At 39.3% G+C, this 13,001-nt stretch overlaps 1 protein-coding gene and 1 long non-coding RNA gene across 3 annotated transcripts in view; both read left to right on the plus strand.

Moving 5' to 3' along the window:
• LOC139778785 (uncharacterized) overlaps positions 1-13,001 on the plus strand; it is a 68,335-nt gene that overhangs the window by 44,561 nt on the left and 10,773 nt on the right. The window lies entirely within an intron of this gene.
• Positions 506-9,503, plus strand: LOC139778786 (uncharacterized). The gene is made up of 2 exons (XR_011719681.1): positions 506-1,687; positions 8,205-9,503. It is a non-coding gene; the product is annotated as an uncharacterized lncRNA (long non-coding RNA).

Consider the following 13,001-nt stretch of genomic DNA (forward strand, 5'->3'; position numbering starts at 1 on the left):
AGTCTCCGAGAGAGTCCATCCACACCCGTGGCATCCGACTTACACCTGCAGATGGTCCGAACAATATCCAGGGGCTCAATGTTGCTCCAATAAAATTTAGAGTCGTCATACGCAGTTTCACCCAAGTAGATGACCGGGCTACAGTCCGTGTTCGACGTCACGTTGCACGTAAAGTGGTCAACAAGTTCCTCGCTAGTAAAAGCGAGATTCTCAGTCCTTGCTTTGGGTTTAAGAAGACCATATTTTCTTAGTTTTCTCCAGATCTCGTTAGGCTCATTTAAATCCTGGAACTCTTTAAGGAAGAACTCCGACTTAGCCCTCCGTACCTCGACCTGCACCGAGTTTCTCAGGCGTCCTAAAGGTGAGGTAGTTAGCGTCCGTTCTGCTCCTCATCCAGACTCTTCTGGCTCTATCCCTCTCCCTCATCCGGGATTTAATATCCTCCGTGAGCCAGGGTGCAGGCAGGTTCCTGGGTTGCATGACTCGGAAGGGAGCGTGCTGTCGTAGCAAGTCAAAAGAAGCCTGTTGAAGGTATCAACTTTTGCGTCAACACTTGCTGCAGAGTATAGCCCAGACCAGTCCAGAGACGCAAGTTCGTCAAGAAAGTCTTCTGGATTAAAAGCACGAAAATCTCGAACTCGGATGGTACGCTTAGGGATCCGCTCTATCCTGACGTCGTAAGTAATAGCGATGAGATCATGAGCGGACAGAAAGCAGGCCTCACGCTGTTCGTAATTAACAAGTTTATTAGCCTCGTCTATAAGGCACAGGTCAAGCAGGGTGGAGGCAGTACGGGTATGATGCGTAGTGGTGTAGGGCACAAGAAAAAAGTTAGATGCGCTTACAAACGATCGAATATGTTCCGAATCAAAGGTCGAGGAGCAAAGATCGGCATTAAAGTCCCCGAAAATAATGGAGTGTTTGTAATTAACCGATAAATCAGAGAAGACGTCAAAGAAGTCCGAAAAAACCGCAGTGTGGGGGTCTGTAAACAACGGCTAATAGTATTTTGGAGCAGTTCTTGACGGAAATCTCAAGGATTAGATGTTCAGGACCATCACAGTTGTCGTTCCCAGATTGGCGCAAGGTCGAGGCCTGAAAAGAGTTCGACACGTATACTGCCACCCCCCCACCGTTTCTACCGACACGGTCGCATCTCAAGAGATGATATCCATAAAGAGAGACCATATGGTCAGGTACCTGCGGCTTTAACCAGGATTCAGATATGCAGATAATATGATATCCCGAACCAACGAAAAAGGATCGAAATTCGTCCAAGTGAGCGAGTAGCGACTGGCAGTTCACATGACAGAGGCGTAAGCGATTTTCAGTGTTATTGTCCATAATTAATACTGCTCATTCTGTCCACAACTCTTCTGCGCAGTATCGGGCAATTCCTGTCGTCCAGAGCCGAATGCTCTCGTTCAGCTTGAGGCAGCCATCTCATGCAGTTTCCACACATGGGAGTAGCACTTCTATTTGTACAATTCTTTGTTTCGTGACGTCCAGTACAGTGCCCGCAGATGGCCTCGAAGCGACAGTCCTTCGCGAAGTGCCCAAAAGCGAGGCATTTATAACATTGGAGTACCCTTACGTGGTCCGAGATTCCGCAGGCGAAGTATCCAATATAAGCGAATTTGTTCTTAAGTAGGAAAGTACGAATGTCCGGAGTAACTTCTATCACGCAGTTAGTAGTGCGCCTATCGTTTCTCCGAGGGTACGCATAGATAACCTTGACCGAGTTAGCGTCGAAAGATTTAAGATTCAATGCGATTAAGTCCGATTTTATCTCGTCCCTTGACATGCTACAGGGCACGCCACGTATTAACAGTCTCGGATTTATTTTACCCTCCTGCTCGAGTTTGAGTCCAGCTCTTTCAAGTTCAGAGGAATTCGTAATCTTAGGCAGGTCTACGGATAGAGCTCTATTCGCACTCCGTTGTTTCTGGCAGAAGAGACCCTATTGACTCTAAGATTATATTCAGCCGGCTTAATAATTTTTTGGAGCGTATCTTTGGTTTCCCTGGACGTTTTGTATCTCCCCGCGAAGTCCTCCCTGGGAGTAACGATTAAATTCGTAGTTTTTGGTCCTATAATGGGGGGGCCGCGAGCCGCCCTCACCCACGACTGCTCAGAGGCAGCCACAGCCGCATAGGAGGGCATAGAGGGGGGCCCGGATATCTCGCTCGCGCACGCAACGGGGCCTTCGCCAGGCGTACATGATGCAAATTTATCGCAAGTGTTTCGCACGACATCGCCGACAATGCCCCTAAGTCTCTCTTCGAAGTTCTTATGCAGGATATCATTTCTAACAAGCTCAGATATGCAGCGGACAGCTCAACAAAAGCCACCTTGCAGGCGCGAAAGGCTGTTTCGATGAGAGTCTTTTTTCTAGAGAAGGAGCTTAGAGACACCGTCGTGATGTGAATTTATAATATTTCTGAGGGAATTAACTCTAGACGCATTCATATATGAATTTAGTGTTACATCCGACGTTGTTGATGATTCCGATGCGATGGTATACGTCGTGTAGTGCCCTTAGACCTTGTTTGTGTTGTCATTTAGCGCCGCGACTTCAACAGGTCCGTCATCCCGCCCGCGAGGAGCCAATCAACACCAAAGACGCATGCGCACGTCGCTCAGATGGCCGGAGAAGAAAACGAGATCCAGGCAAGAATCCGCAAGATCCGCAGAAGACAAATATACGGCTGGATCTCAATCCCGTGGATAAAAGTCAAAGGATAGGCAAGCGAAGAGGCCTTGCAACTCACACTCTGCAAAAAAGGAAGGCCCGAGGGGCATAGGGCGGCAGAAAAATCACACCGAAATCAGAGCGATATTAGACACGTCTGTGTATACTCACGTCGAGAAAGAGAGAGAGAGAGAGAGAGAGAGAGAGAGAGAGAGAGAGAGAGAGAGAGAGAGAGAGAGAAATTAATGTAGATCTATATTCTATAACAATGTGCATCTATCAAACATTGATTAATATTCTAATGCTGTGTTTTTAAAGTAGCATAATTTTAACGTCGGCAAAAGTTTAAAAGAGAAAGACAGAAGAAATGGATCATCGACAAGTTATTCATTATTAACAAATTAGTCTTCCAATTGTATCAATGTCGTTACGTAAATTATTGCAAGATTGCACGATCCAAACGATTATAGATATATGTACTAACTGACTGCAAATCCTAAACGATTATTCTGAGCGAGAAAGAGAAGCCGTGCATCCCCCTCGAGTTTTCGAAAGGGGTTATTCCGGGTACCAGTTACGTGGCGCGGTCGGTGGCTTTAATGAGTTCGTCGACGAGGCGTGTATAATGCGATGCGCTAAGAGACCCTCATCTCCGCATTGTCTTCGCGCGGAGACGCCAACGCGTAATGACTGCGCCGCGTACGTCGCTTTGATGCCCGCCGTAGATTATCGAAATTGCGTTATCGTTCAACGAAATAAACCTGCGCGAACGAAATAATTGACTTAACATCGGGGATGTTAAATGTAATAATTTATGTCATTGACGCATAATGATAATTATTATGTTCGGGCGTGATAGATACCGCGTTCCTGTCGTTCCTATGTTTCTAAAGCACGATAAACGTTATCATAATATAGCCATGTATTACAATGATATCTTTAAATATCTTTAAATATCTAAAGATTTTTAATTCCTTAAATATCTTTAAAAGAGATATATGTAATATATCTTGCATTCATGTAAAAATTTCTTTCAATTTCATTTGGAGTTGTTGAAATACAATGAAAACTGCGTGTTTTTCGTGGCAACAAAGTGTGTGATTGAAATATCAGTTTGCAGGATTAATTTCTTATTAGCATTGATCGAAGGAAAAACAGAAATGTAAAACTTCGGGTAAAAGAAAATTAATAAACTTAATTTAGTCACTGACGGAAGCTGGCTTAGGGTTATCTTGATGAAGATTATCTTAAAAAACTGACAAATTTGCTCGAAATTAATTATAAAAGATGAAAAGTCCGATCTCGCCCTCGGCCACCCACGCGTTCTTCGGTCTTCATCTTCTTCGTTCTCAACGTGACCCCGGTCACGTGTAAACGCAATCAGACAGCAGGGAGACAATGTTTGTATATATATATATATATATATATATATATATATAGTTTTTGTGTGTCTATATATAGACACACACAAAAACTCGACGTTCAATTCGTTCGTTTAGCGTCCTACCGGTCTGTATAAATTGCAGGAAAGACAGCAAAGATGTCCTAAAGCAAGATAAAGATCGGAGCAGGGAGATAAATATTGTATTAAAGTTCACCACGTGAAATCTGTTACACGTCACGCGAAAGATTCGTATAAATCTGTTCCTTAAGTGAATATAAATATATCGAAATTTACGAGCAATACAATACAATCTGGTCAATAAAGATAAAAATAAACTATCAGTAGATATTATTTTAAACGTCCATAATAATTTACGAAATTGGATGATTAGTATCACGCGAGTTCTTGCATTTTATAGGTCGAGTAACGTAAAATATGCACAAGTACATTTGCGAACATATTTGTAACGTACCTACGAATAAATGAGTTATTTCCAGTTACCTCTTTTATTAATCCTTGTATTATTATGCAAATTTCGAACTCGGATATTTCCAACAATGGTTTTACTTATTACTAAATGTTCCGAAACTAGGTTAATTAATTTTCAAGCAGGATAATTAAAGCACATCAATATTTTTTTCCTCGTTAAGTATATTTTCCTTTTATTCGAGAAATAGAATGGGTCAACTAGAGCCACACACAAGAGAGAAGTGTTAATTTGCAATCTTCACTTATTCGAGGTACGAACATTTACATTGCAGCATCGCAAAATTTCAGTGGAAACCGGCCGATTACGCACGTGGTTCTGCCACAAGACCTCCGAATGGAGTATACGTGTCGCCGTCAGTGCATATAATTCAGGCTTCTAATTAAAAGCGCTCGCACCTGCTCTTTGCTGGCTTTAGTCCGAAATCATATAATTTCTCGACCGTACACGCGAATGCGCAACGTTCGTTATATTCGGATCGTGAATTGCAACTCCGTTCGAGTACAAAAGAAATCTCGCTTTTATGACGGTGACTCTGTGTACGTTCCTGAAAACTATCACCGGTGCAGACACAGCGACGAGCGACGTCGACATAGCTTGCCACCGAGAGGCAATATCCCACGCATTCCGGTATCTTATCCAATCCTGTAAGGTCGACAGTCTCTCCCTCGTTTTTCTCGATTTTCCTTATATACTTTGTCTACTTTCCGAGAGAAAGTTTCGTCTTGTACTTTCGAAATCAATGAATAACTAAACTCGTCAACTCGATACCAGTCTCATATACAATATAAACTTTTCTATGAATATGTTCTACGTGTAAGATAACAAGTTGTAGCTCATTTTTACATCCTTGACTTAATTTCGAAATACCATAGCTTGACCTAAGATCCTTCAAAGGTCATCGATGTTCATCCACGTGTAAAATTGTATACGTTAATTATTGTCGCTTTTATAATATAAAAAAAAATTTATGTTTGAATAAAAAACAGCGTTTGCCATTTCCTTACTTGAAATATCTCAATTTTTATACTTTAGCAAAATTATGTTTATAAAAATTTATTTTCATTAAAACGAAATATTCCGTATGTTCTTTCTACATTCATCGATACGAATATACCAGACGCGTGTCGCGCGTCTCCTGCATTTTGTGATAGTCTGTATTGGCGTTTAAAACTTCCGTCAAGATCAGTTTTTCCTTTGATCAAGATTTCGTCCGGGGGTCTTTCTACTCGCCGTCTACGCAAAAAGGGTTGAAACGGTGATCGTTCATGGGGAAAAGGTTGCGCATCGTGCCGGCGGTGCGGAATATCGGACGCGCCGGATGTGCACCGACCGAGATTAAAGGTGAAAGGGGACGTCGAACTATCGGGGGAAAAAATCTCAGATAAAGTTAATGCCACCTGATGGGCTACGATATGTGAGCGATGAAAAACCTGTGAACCTGACTTTGCGTCTGGCGAAGTAATCCCTATTTCTCTCTTTCTCTCGCTCCATTCTCTCTCTCTCTCTCTCTCTCTCTCTCTCTCTCTCTCTCTCTCTCTCTCTCTCTCTCTCTCTCTCTCTCTCTCTCTCTCTCTCTCTCTCTCTCTCTCTCTCTCTCTCTCTCTCTCTCTCTCTCTCTCTCTCTCTCTCTCTCTCGCTCCATCCCCCTCTCTTTCTTTCTCTCTGTCTCTGTTTCTGTCTTTCTCTCTCGTTCAATTTCAGCATGAATCGCCGTTGACGACACGTTTTACTTCGCCGGCTTTGCAAACTTTATCGAAGGCACCGTAGATTCTATCGTGCCGTTAATTAAAGATAATGACCGAGTACACTCTTCCCAAGACATGACTATATTCTTTTACCCGTTTGTCAAGTCTTCGTCAAGTCAGAACGAAATTAAACTTCGCGAATAAATTACATGAATTTGCATCGTGTGTAAAGAAGATCAAGAGAGAAACGGCGATTTGGTTTGCGGGACGGATGCGCTGAAATATTCAATATTCTATTTAGATACGTGTACGAAAATGGAGTGCTCCTCTATATTATAAAAAACAAGCGCTCCAAAAATAAGAATATCACGGATCAGATGTGTAGAACGTAGTAAGACTTTGCGAAAGGAATTAAAAAATGCATTGGATGAACTGCTGGCGAGAAGATTATATAAATCGTGCTCAGACATCGAAGAGGAAAATCTGCTCGAACTTTTCCGCGTCTTACTTTCTTTAGAACGCCGAATAAATTTGACACATTCGATTCCAACTTACTGGCTCAGGTGGAACAAAATATTTGCGAAGTTCTTAGGCGCAGACAAGCGCCACGTCTCGTAATCTCTCACGGTCGATTAGATCGGCGGATTTAATAATTGAGCTTCCCCGCCCAGGATAGTGATTAGTGATATCGCGCGAGGAATTGTTCGATATTAAAAATGGAGTTAAATTGACCCGCCGGTAATCGGTGTAAGCGGATCGGATTCTTCGATGCACTTTCTCAACTAGAATCGGGAAATGCAAATTACATCTCAAATCCTATTAGATGGTAGGAAAGTCAATGCTTACGGAACCATGGAAGCATTTTAATAGCCGCAAAGAAGATTTATATTTGAGTCTTTTAATTTTAATTTTAGTATATTTGTACTTGAATGAAAATTAATTTGATTGTGATTAAAGTAGTTGAGCAAATATTTAAATATCGAAACTCATCTTGTATCAACCACAAGATAGAAACAAAAGTAACAAATTCAATATTTTTAACATCTTGAGAATTACGTGTAGTAGTTCAATAAAATACGTAACCATACTTGATAATTTTATGTAATTTAACAAGTCAAATTAATAAATAGATTTAAATGATTTTCTTTAACTTTTTTGGAAATTTAATCTCGCATAAAAACTGAATTATATTAAAATATACTTGGACGTACATTTAAACTTGTGAATTAATGCAGAGTTCTTTAGCCAGACCTAATTCTAATTGCGCAATATAATAATCTAAACAATCTGGCTATTGTTAATTGTTTGAAAATGCTCACTTACATTAATATTAACTTTGCTAATGATCATTTGAAATTCACTGCTACGACGTAACGTATAGTGTGATAAGCGGATATTGTGTAAATGTGGGTTGTCACCGTTTTAGGCGACAACGAAGAACACCGTCAGAATTGTACTGCCGACACAGACAAATGAGGATTGGCGCATATTTCGTCTTTAGTTAAGATAAGATAAGAAACGGCACGTTTCGCGCATTAGGGCCGCAGCCATTCCTGTACATTAGCCGGCAAACAATGATAAAACTTAGCGTTGAAATTGGATGGTTTTAATCGAGTGGAATGTCTGGGGACAATCTTAAGTTATCGTGTTTCGCCGTTGTCTCGACGTAACTAATTAAGTGAATCGTGTTGGCTCACCGTAGGATGGTGCACCCGGCGTGTTTCTCGAGCGCGTAATTTACAACTCTTTACCCAATTCTTCATATTTCAACTGTAACCGGGGAAAATGCGAGATAGAATGAAATAGAAATAAGGAATCATGTCTTAAATTATAAATTATAAGTGTAAAGTTACATTGCAATCCTTAGTTATTTATAGGTATCATATATTAAGTAGATTTGAACAGGGACGATAGAAAGAGAGGGGAGGGGGAGAAAGCGAGCGAGCGAGCGAGAGAGAGAGAGAGAGAGAGAGAGAGAGAGAGAGAGAGAGAGAGCGAGAGAGAGAGAGAGAGAGAGAGAGAGAGAGAGAGAAATATAAAATAAGTAAAACTATAATTCTTGCTAAAATCAATGAAACTAAGGAAAGTAGGTTACTGTGGCTCATTAAATATCGTTTGTAAGCCCGCATTGGCAAGCTGTACAGCGTGAGTATAATACGGCGCCAGGTAGAACAAAATCGCTTAAGTAAAAGTTACACAGCTTGATGAGAGCTTTCAGGGCACGTAGAACTTTACTTTCCCTTCTATTTACATTTTTAACTTGCTGGCCGACCCAGCGGGCTACGCCGGCGCCGTGGCCTTTTAACTCCGGCTCTCTAAGATAAAGATGCTCTCGTACCGTCAAAATGGAATAAAATTTGGTTTTATCCTCGGTTCCTTCCTCTTCGTTCGCTGCAGCGAAATTTTTTCCCCTAATTTTTACCATTGTAAAATTTATTCTACGAGAGACTCATCTAGAATTATTTTTACAATGCGAGGGAGAAGATCTTGTAATGTAATTTTAAAATTTTAATTATCAATTATTTATATTTCGATAAATTGAGCAATCTCGGCAGTTTTAATTACGATAAGCATAGATAAGTAACAAGATAAAAAATCGATAATAATCTAAAGAATGGAAGTAAAACTTTAATTTTTTCAAAGAAATATTGAAATTTTATACTTTACACGAATACAAGGATAAGAAGTTATTTTTATTATTTTTATTATTTTTTTCTATGTTATTTTTCTTAAAGCATTCTTTCCGAGAGAATAGTTTTTAGCTGCTTTTATATTCGTAAACATCTGTACCCCCGATAATAACTAATACATTTCTGGCCGAGTTTAACGGAGCAATCGTCAACAGCGAAGTCATTGTCAATCAGTTAATAACGTTGTACGTTATAGTATTTAGTAAGTTTGGTGACTGTTCTCTCTCGCCTCCAAACTAGGTTGAAAGCTGTCGATGCAAAAGCAATTATCGAACAGCTGTCACGACATCAATACCTACCGCGTGAACTATTTTGAAGTGAAAACTTTTAAGTTCGTAAAGGGAAATTGTTGATCCTCGTATCGAGTTCTTATCACTGGCAAACTTCGCAAAGTAATTTAAGCAATGAAATTTGTTACAATCTTAACTACTATTATGTTAACTCCAATAATTTCTTTTATTGTAACTGTTGCACTCGTTGTTGTATCTTAATGTAATATTGTATCACTCCTCCAATGAAATAAAGTCACAATTGTTGCCTTTCTGGTAATTAAAACGATAAAGGGAAATTAACGAGCGATTCAATTATCGTATAGCTAAAGCGGCAATAAATTCATTTATTTGGCTAATTGAAGAATTGGCCAAGAGGGAATGACCACGACCGTTCAAAGTCATAAAAGGCGAGGGACTTTCCGTGAAAACCCCCTTTATTTTGTCCTGGTAGCGTATAAGATATTGAGCACGGATGTACGAGTATCTTGTTTCCCAAGTAAACAAGCATGATAAGAACATTTACAGACTTAGCCAATTTGAAGAGCGGAATATCTTGCAGCTGATCTCTCACGAATGCAAAGTCCTTACGCTGGTCTCTACGCAAACTCTGAGGCACGATTAATAGCCGCTGTTAGTGATTGATGTTGACATTAGTAGCAGGGCTGGGAGCGATATGACTATTTCGTTAGGGGTCGCTGCGCCAATGATCGATCCACAGTCAATATACTAACACTAGGACGAGCCATCGAATGTCGATTAGATGGCAACCGTTCTCTCGAATTTTAGTTGACTCGCACGGTGACAGAGATCGGGCTTCTGCCTTGACGAGCTCAACGTGCGCGATGCTTTATTGCCCCTGAGCGTCGTTGTCCGACATGTTTTAGTAGCGGATTTACACCTAGGTTTTCTATCACCGCAGATTTATGACGCGCTCGTTTAATTACTTGGTAATGAAGCGCTAAGTCTTTTCCCGAAGTTGCAATTAGTTAAATGAAATGACGTGTGTGTGTACGAGTAATTATTTCATTAAACAGAATCTTACAAATCCGGTAGAAAGAACATTAATCTGAGAGTAGCTTATCTGTTATTTATTTATTAGACCGATAAAGTTGCTATATTATAATGATTGCTATTATAATGGAGAAATCAACATTTTGCTATTCTCCTACTTCTTAAATTAAATTAAACAAGTATTGAATGCTGAATATTTAATATTAATTTCTTAATCTTTTTCAAATATCTAAATACAAATTGTGTCGACATTAAAACATTACATAATGTCGTGCTTATTACGCATTGTAAAACATACATTAATTTATTCGGCGAATATTTTGCCGAATGATGTAAAAGAGAGACAAAAATTTTAGTATTATTCTTTATTATCTTTTTTTAATTATTCTCTTTTAATTACCATTTGAAAGATTATTGGATTCTCTCACATATAGAGCATACATATGTCTTTTTATTTTCTCTTTAATATTCCGCGAACAAGGTACGAAAAAAGCTCTCTGCTCTACACGCACCACGTATCGAATCGTAAATCGTGACCTCGAAATTGCACGTAACATATTAACACGTGTACATTACAGCTGTCGTAAAGTGTTCAATGTCCCGCGACGTGTGAACAGGTGACAGCGCAGACCAGCCGTGTGATTCTTTTGATCACACAGTGCATGTAGCTCGCGCGCGACTCGCGGATGTGCAACGCGAATGATAATTTCGCTGCAGCAGAGCAGGAAACGTACTAGTTCGTGCGTGGCTCGCATTAGCGACAGTGCATAACGTTTTTACGGCGGGACTGATGAGAAATTATTTCGCCGCGGAATAAAAATGTTTACGCAGTAAAAGCAACGGCATTCGTTCCTATTTTACTCGTGATAACTTTTCGGCTTTGTCACGTCTCGTTCGCCGGTGCCGCGCAAACACGCTCCGACCGTTGCGGAGTTCTGCATGAAACGCTTTTTCTCCTCTCCTTTTTTTTTTTAATGATAGACGCGTATTTATCGTTTTGCGCTGCAAATGTACGTGGGATATCTAATTTTGCATGCGAAACGAAATTACGTTTTGCAAATTCGAGGGATTATTTACAGAGCGGGGATAATTGAATATCGCTTTTATGTCTTTCGGCGTACACGCGTGATTCGCACTCGCAAGTTCGTTCTAATATACTTTCATAATTTGAGACACGCTGTTACAATAATTTTCAACGCTGTTACAATAAACAAATTAATTCTCGTTGATATAATACGTGCTCTTCCACGTATATATAGATTATTACGTTTAACATCACAACGTCGCTTTGCGATATCGATTGATGTTACTGTACCGTCGAAAATAACAACTTTTAAATGCCATATTGCGCGACGAAGATTATTTTTTGGCGATAAATCGTAAGTAGTTTACGCATCATTTAATTAAAAAGGTGGCTCCATTTTTTATGTAATATGGCGTTACGTTAAAAACAGCCGAGAAAGCACCGGACTGCAAGTGTGTGCATGTAGCTTTGCGCGCGTTGCATACTTCATGAAGGATAAAATATGAAATGCTGCGGTGCTGCGATTAAAATTTCATGGACAATCGATTGCCATCTCGAGCGAAAGGCACGGATTTCACGCCAATGTTTCTATAATTCTCAACGAAACGTTCAATATTAGTTGGCTACCATTTTCTCCTTTTCTCGCGCAATATTTTTTATCTCATTTTACATTTTCATTCTCGATATTTTTTCATCGTCGATACTCCGAATTCATGAAATTTATTTAATCTCCTTGTCTCACCGTATCGCGATTTAATATGCAGAAAAACATTACTTCAATATCAATTATACAAAGTTTTAATCAATTATCGTACATAAGTCATATCATGACATTTAACGCGCAAAAGCAGTTACGATATTACTTTTTTTTTTTAATTCAGAATTATATAACGAGGAAACAGTCTCGTTAAATTTGATATGAATCATAAAGCAAAGAGCCGAATCACGATCCTTTTGCTTAAATATATTCATAACGAATGAATATAGTGTACTCGTAGTTTAGTTTCCTTTGGTAACATAATTAGCCAGCTTACACTGAAATCATATATCCACTTGCTATAAGGCACAAATATAATTACGTAACTCTGTGTATGTTTGAAGACTCACGTCAGACACAGCAATTATCTAGTCGACTGAGTAAATTCGTCTAAAGACTCATAGCGAGAACGTAGTTTTCAGTGTAATAATTAGATACTTGATACACCGTGTTTGTGTGTAAATATATATATAAAGTTATAGTCATATTATGGCAGTTAATGTGCGTCCCATCGTTTTATTTTTTTTTCTTACCCCATTTTCACTTGCAAGAGATATATTTAGTTGTTACCGCATACACATATAACAATTGTTTAGGAAAAGTACCAGGAAAACTAATTATATTCCCATTTCTGTACTTGTAACCGGCATATTTTAAGAGACGCTCAGTATAAGTGAGTTGCATTCTATTATACTTCATCGTCGTATTTCTTATCTTTGCTTATCACCTTCGGAATACTGATAAAAGTACTATCAACACTATTCGGATTTTATTAAGCAATTAAAAGATATGGCACACGCAATTAGTCGAAGACATGCCTGTAAAAATGGCCTCTGTACAAACCTTTATATTTTTCAAAGTAGGATTTGTATATAATACGTGTCGAAATCATATTATGCCAACATATGGCAGCAGTTAATGCATGCTTCGTCTTTTCATTCCCTTTTTTTCTCTTTCTAAATTTATTCTGTTTTTACTTGTAAGAGATATTTTAAA

This window comes from Temnothorax nylanderi, unplaced genomic scaffold (assembly GCF_030848795.1).
Source record: "Temnothorax nylanderi isolate EJ_2023f unplaced genomic scaffold, tnyl_v1.0 TNYL_tig0195_pilon, whole genome shotgun sequence".
In the NCBI taxonomy this organism is placed as follows: domain Eukaryota; kingdom Metazoa; phylum Arthropoda; class Insecta; order Hymenoptera; family Formicidae; genus Temnothorax; species Temnothorax nylanderi.